Consider the following 7,233-nt stretch of genomic DNA (forward strand, 5'->3'; position numbering starts at 1 on the left):
AGAATTTTTGTAGAGCTATGACAACTTAATTAGTAGACGAATATATTGAGATACTTAGTAAACTACTTTTAGTAACTACTAATACCACATTGGGAAAAAACTAGTAGTATATTTAAAACCCTAGTAAAGAGATAGTTCACCCAAAAATGAAAATTCCAAACCTGGAGCAACTTAAGGGTGAGTAAATGATTACAGAATTTTCATTTTTGGGCTGAACTATCCCTTAAGTAAAAGTATTATTGCATACTCTAATATACTTTAGGTATTGAGAGTAAAACGTAAAGGTATACAGTATTGTTCTGTATTTAATATTACTGCTGCACTACCTGTGAATGTTGCATTTTACTTCTGAATATGTCAAGGTTATTACATTTTAAGTTGCCTACTAAATATACTGTTGGGTAGTTTGGGTAGTTAATCTACAACAATGCATCATGTTTGTTAAAATACCATATTTTTGTAGTGCTGCTGTCTGTGAGAAAAAAAAAAGAAAGAAAACGTAGTACTTTATATTTGTACGAGTATACTAACGAATGTACTTTCTTACAGTCCAACCTATGATTATTTTGAAAACAACATTTATTGACAGAATATTAACACATTTTGCTAATTGTATCAAAGGGTGCATTTGAAGGACTCCAGACCAAACAGAGGGACTGTTCAGCTGTGACAGCTGCTGCTGAACATTGAGCTGTACTACTCTCTCTTTTTTTATTCAGTTTTATTTTTATGCTTAATTGCCTAAAAAATCCAGGTTGCAAACCTGTCTACATAAAATAACCTTGGTCAAGACAATAAAACTATAGAAAATCACACCTTTGTAAGATATCAGTCTGCATTTGAACTGCTATGTGTGTGTGTATTTTGTAGTTTTTCATATGTATCATTACATTATTCAAGTAAGATCCAAGCCAATTCCTGCATTTAAAGTTGTAATCCGACAAAGGACGCAGGAAACCGGTGTAAGTTAACTGGCTTCGGTCTTGGCTAAGCCTGAGGTACATCCCCGTCTCCTTCATTATGACGTAAAACATAAAAACAAAAACGAGCAGTTCTGACTCCACCTAAGTTCTCCTGTGTTGGAAATTAGCTTTTCCTCACAATTTTAGTCCACACAAAACTTGTATTTGGAACAATCGTTTCATTTTGCACCATAACAAATCTTTATTTTATGAAAAAAACTGGTTTCAATATAATATTCTTTCCCTATTGGACATGACGGACAGTTATGGAAATGTTCTCAATTACAAAGATTTCTGTTTAAAACATGGATTTGTATGTCATCCTAAAGAGTTTTACAATATTGTAAATGTCATACCAAAAAACATGGTATTGTTAGTAAAAGGGATTCTTTCACATTACTCTGTGACATTCTCTCTCCCATCTCCTTGTCTTGTGTATTGTTTATTAGAGATCATAAATGTAACAACAAATATATTAGAAGTGACTTTATTGATAAACTTCATCCAAATAGAATTAAACAATATTATGTTTTCAAATAATTTTAACCCTACAGAGGTGAAGGAAATGAGAATTAATTATCTTACCTTTCCAAGTCTCCCTAAAGTGAAAGAACTTCATTTTAAAATAATAAATGATATATACCCATCTAAAGAACTTCTCAAATCAAAATTTGATATTGGAGAAAACTCTTGTCAATTCTGTGAAATTGATATTGAAACCACTGAACATATATATTTTTTTATTGTAATTACTCAAAGTTGTTTTGGACTCAATTGTGCAGTAAAATGTCATGTATAATTACATTGTTAAATCCCCTTGAATACAAACAAATTAAGTTTGGTGTGCTTAAGAAAGATTCTTTACAACATTACTTGGTTAACAACCTTTTTGAAGTTGCTAAATACTTGATTCATAAATGCAGATTTCTGAAAACCCCTCCATCCTTTCCTCACTTTTCTAATGAACTTATTTTTTTTGCTGCTTCTCTTGACGCTCTTTCAAATGAAATAGCTACTACAGTTGCCAGTTTCTTCAGTGAACTAAGTGCCCTATAACTCCTTGCTACCCCTTGTAAGAACGTAATTATCTATAATTTGTATTTTATTGTAATGTATTTTTATTATTATTATTATTAATTTTTAATTTTAATAGAAAAACAGTAACATTAAAACAAGCACCAGGTTTAAACGTGTTAACTTTATGTAAGAATTCATTTTATTATTTTTGTGGCTTGTAATGCTAAATGCTTTCAGAGACTAGATTTGCTTTGTGTTCCTATTCTGAAAAGTGATTAAATATTAAAAACCACTTAACTACTTAAAACTGCATAAAGCACAACAAACGTTTATTTCATTCAGTGCAATGTTCATGAAATAATGCTGAAATATAAAATACACAAACACTAAAACTTTAAGGCAGCTGCAGAGCATGAGCTCAAGAGATCAAGTCAAGACAAGTTAACTCTGCTGTGTAGGCAGTTCTTCTGCATTATGAAGCTGTTACTGAATCCACTCTTTCTCAGACCTTTTTAAGAGCGATTAGTTCAGGAGCTACCAGAGTGTCGCAAAGTGACAAAAGGAAGTCCTTAAAATACATGACTGCTTGTACGGTTATCTGTCAGTGATGGTCTTTGAAAACTCTGCTGAAAGTCAGATTTTCTTTGATGTTTGATGAATAACAATGGAATGGCAGTTTGGAAATAAATAACTAAACAATAATAAATTTGTATTCTACCTCAGTGATTCTCAACTGATTTCATTTGAGGACCCAAGTTTTACATCAGACATTTGACCAAAATTGCTAATAATACTAAAGTGACAGTAAAACTACTACAATCAGATCTGATGCTGAAATGGATTAATATCACAGTGAGCTTCATATATTTTGTGGTGAAATGTTTTAATATCACAGTGAGCTTCATATTGGCGGGTACACACCAAAAGATAATCGGGCTGATTTTGGGCTGATTTCCCCCGTTCCGACAATCCTAGCTATGTCCCGATTACCTTGATGATTCTACAGATTATCTTATCAGATTTTCCCTTGGTGTGAGGCGTGTGAGGTGTGATAAGAGTGTCCGAATCCTAAATATTCAACTACGATAATCCCTGAGTGTGCGCACGCTCTGGAGATTATCACGTGAAACGAAACAATATCCAATCAGAGAGCGTGATGGTGGATGATGGAAGCAGTCATGGCGCAGCACAAAGTGCAATTTATGTGGACAGCAGAGATGGAGGATCAGCTTATTCAGAAGTTTTTTCAAGATTTCCTGTGTTCACAGTCGAGACTCTGGTTGAAAATCTGTTTTCGTGTGTGGTGTGCTGTCTTTGTCACATCATGGCACACCACACACTATAGGGGCAAACGGTTAAATCTAGGACTTTTTTATCCTCATGTTTGGGGTCTATCACATTTTGAAAATCTTATAAGATGTAAAAAAATCTTTTGGTGTGTACCCAGCATAAGTTTCTAAATCCTTCCATTTTCCAAATCACTTGTCATGACATGATTTCACTTCTGCATGCTGCATTTTAATATCTGCACGCAGCATTGCATCCCTCATATATATCCCAAAACACTGGGCTCATGAAACACCAGTTTCAGTTGAGAAACACTGCTCTGTATGGCAATTAGATTTTTTTTTCTTTTTTCTTTTTTAAGACAAAACATCACAAATATTGCAAATTTCGCTCCTTAGATGCTGCAATACTTGAGTACACTATTCCATCTTCTCCGTCAGGTTTCTGTGGGAAAATGTTTGGAAATTTGATTTTTTTTTTCTTGTTGATGCCACAAACACAAAACTGAAGAAAGTAAATCTTTCTGAGAATAACAAAATACAGACAGAAAATTCTTTACATTATTAAACTGATTAACAGAGTTGAAAGTTAGATGCATAGCTCTCAAACTGCCATTTTGCCTAAAATTCCAAAATTTCAAGAACAGCTACAACTGTTCTAGAAAACCAAACAAGATGTTCATTCATCCCTTCAAGTCTTATCAATGTCGCTATGGTTACAGAGTCTGTGAATATACTTTCATGCCTTCTTTGTGGGACAGAATTGTGGAACTTCACAGCTTAATTTCAATAAAAGGTCATTTTATACAGGAGAGGAAGTTCTGAAAGGTACAATACACCTAAAAATGGTATATCCTATAAAGAATTCAGAATTGAAATTAAAAATCAGTGAATGAGATGGCTAACACATCCAAACTAACAAATCACAAAGCCAGACATAACTTTACGATATATATTTAAAAACTGAAGGAATTTAGGAAAAAATAAAATGGATTTCATAGGGCCCTAAACAAATAGAGTAAAAGGAAACAGTATCTCACCATAATAGTAAATATGAGTTTGTTATGAAATGATTTTTAATGAAATTAGTGAATCTGCATGCAAATATATGCACAAGTACAGTAAAGCAGCAACAAGACAACAGCAAGATAGTTTCCCTCTTGATGTCTATTTCAAAGGGAGGAGCTCAAAACAGTGTCACTATACAATATAATATCAATATAAATAAAGCTTGATCTATTATATTTATTTTAGAGATCTATAAAACATCATCAGGGAGTAAATATGAACATATTATATTTATTTTAGAGATCTATAAAACATCATCAGGGAGTAAATATGAACATCGAAGGAAAAGTTTGATGTAACATTACACAATAACCTACAGGAGATTTTACTACTTCACAAGATAATGATTCATCATTATTTGTGAATCACAGGTAGAACAGGTTGGTTTACTGTTAAATGACTAACTGGAGCCTTTTCAGTCTGTTGCTACTAAAATCCACTGAATTTATTTGTCATGCTAATCCATATTTGTAAAGATTTGGACACTGTTAGTAATGGGTGTAACTTAAATCCCTGTTCATTAGAAAGGGTTGTCCATCATGCAGTGTCTGATGCATGGTGTATGTGAAACATAACATATCACTTAAATTAATCATAGCTTTAAAACCCAAATCATCTATAAATCAGCTTAAAATAAAACAGAATTTCTGCTTAGGTTACAGTAAGTAATAAGCAAGCACAGACGAATATTGAGATTTCTTTTTTTTTTCTTTGAGCATTAATAATCCATCAGTTCACTAGTGCTAAGCTTTCTACAGGAAGGCAACGAGACACAATGCACACAGCAAAACTGCATCTTACCGTATGATGTAAAGGATGTGCAACGAATGTTGCTGTAGCATAATCTATGTCTTCATTTTCAACCATTTTAATAATAATCACAGTTTAAAACATTATACATGAAAAGGTGGTCATATAATAAACACTTGTCCAACACAAACATGAATATTTGCATATGGTGTAATAGTTGTAATTTTTTGATTTTTGTTAATGGTTACTGGTTTGTGATGTTTGTTTTTGGTTCCTGATGTGCAATTATGGCCAGCAACAACAATATAACAACTACCACTGGTTTGAAATAGGAACGGTGAGGTTCTGTAATAAAAAACAGAAAACAATACTTAGTATAAAGCAGATCTGGGAGACATTTGTCTAATAGTGTTTAAAGTTAAAATTCACAACTTTGTTTTTTTTTTGCATCGGTTCTTATTAATATCAACAAAGATTAAAAAAATAGCTATATTATGAGTATTAATCTAGTAATGATTATTGAGAAAAGAAATGGGGGGAAATAATTAATGTTGCTATTTGATTTCATTTTGGAACCTTCAGAAAACTTCAACTTTATCGACTTCAAACGAGCGTAGCGCAGTCATTTTTTGTCCAATTCTCATTTCCTCATATATCATTGTGAAGGTCTTTTAATAGAGAATGTAAAACTGAAATTGAAAATTTGTTCATTGTGACTCATTTAGCCAGCACAGGTCACATATTTATATCAATACAGGTGATGAGAATAATCACAGCTGACGCACCTGCACACGTGTGACAGAGCTGACTGATGTCCAGATGTGTGGTCTGGTTGCTGATGGGATTGTTGATCACACAGCTGTAGGTGTTTTTCTCCTGATATTCCACCTCCAGAGGTAGAGAGAGACTGATGCTGAGATCAGACACACTGATGCTGGACAATAAACTGTTTCCTTTGTACCAGGAGAGAGTCACAGCACTCACATTCACAGCTGAACACAGCAGCACACATCTGGACACTGATGATGATCTTTCAGATGAACGTTTAGATGATGATGAACAGTTTGAAGAGTTACTGGTGATGACAGGAGAGGGAAGAGGAGCTGGAAAACAATGTAGAAAGAACAAGTAAAAGTAAGTGTTATCTCAGTATTATCAATAAAAAGTAACAAAAAATAACATGATGCAGATGTTTTCTTTAAAGTCTAATCAAAATGAAACCAAAATTTTAAATGCAAGGCTGAGAACAAAAATAAATCATTTTACTTTTTCTGTTTTTAGTCTATGATTGTTATTTTTAGATTTTGGATTATTATTTATTATTTCAACATTTGGTTTGTCATTTCATAGTTTCTGGCATTTGAATTAACATTTAGAAACTTTTATACAACATACTAGAGTTCAGAATTAAACATTGATGATCAAATCTAGCATTAGTGAGAGTAGAGTTTACTCACCATACACAGTAACACTGAAGCTCTTCAGTGAGGTTTTTCCACTGATGTTAGTCATTGATGATCAATCCAGTGTGTTCAGATCTGATGTTTCTGATGGTCAGAGATCCAGTTTGATTGTCCATCTGTAGTTTGTCTCTGAATCTCACACTATTATTGACAAAAAATAAAGTTTATTTGGTCTCTTTTAATGATTTCAGCTATTCGAGTGTTTTGAGGTCCAAACGTCCACAGTATGTGATCATCTCTCTGTACTTTAACATCAGTGTTTAGAGAGACAGAATCTCCCTCCAGCACTGATACTGACTTCACTTCATCTGTTTTAACATCAAACACACCTGAAACAAATTAATATAACTTTATAGTTAGAAATATATTTACCATCAACGATGAAAGTTAGAGTATAAATTATTTTTAATACTTTAATATAGTAACACACACGCATATAAAAGATTATTTGCATAGGCATTTACGCTACATATTTGCGGGCTTTTCCCGTCAAGACCACCCAACATGAAATGCAATCTGGCTTACCATTTGTGATAAGAATCCATAAACAGATGAAAGCAGCATCTGAATGCATATTACTTAAAAGATGTCCGAAAGATTTCTGATAATTAAAGTCTTCATAGCGCCGTCGAAAATGTGCGTTCAAAATGTCAGCTGCATAAGCAGAAGTAAGTCTGCTCTGATCAT

The 7,233-nt window shown here is 33.1% G+C and overlaps 1 pseudogene; it reads right to left on the reverse strand.

Moving 5' to 3' along the window:
• Positions 1 to 5,734: 5,734 nt before the first annotated feature.
• On the reverse strand, positions 5,735 to 7,233 carry LOC122145013 (annotated as a pseudogene).

The sequence above is a fragment of the Cyprinus carpio genome, unplaced genomic scaffold (genome assembly GCF_018340385.1).
Source record: "Cyprinus carpio isolate SPL01 unplaced genomic scaffold, ASM1834038v1 S000006823, whole genome shotgun sequence".
Classification (NCBI taxonomy): Eukaryota; Metazoa; Chordata; class Actinopteri; order Cypriniformes; family Cyprinidae; genus Cyprinus; species Cyprinus carpio.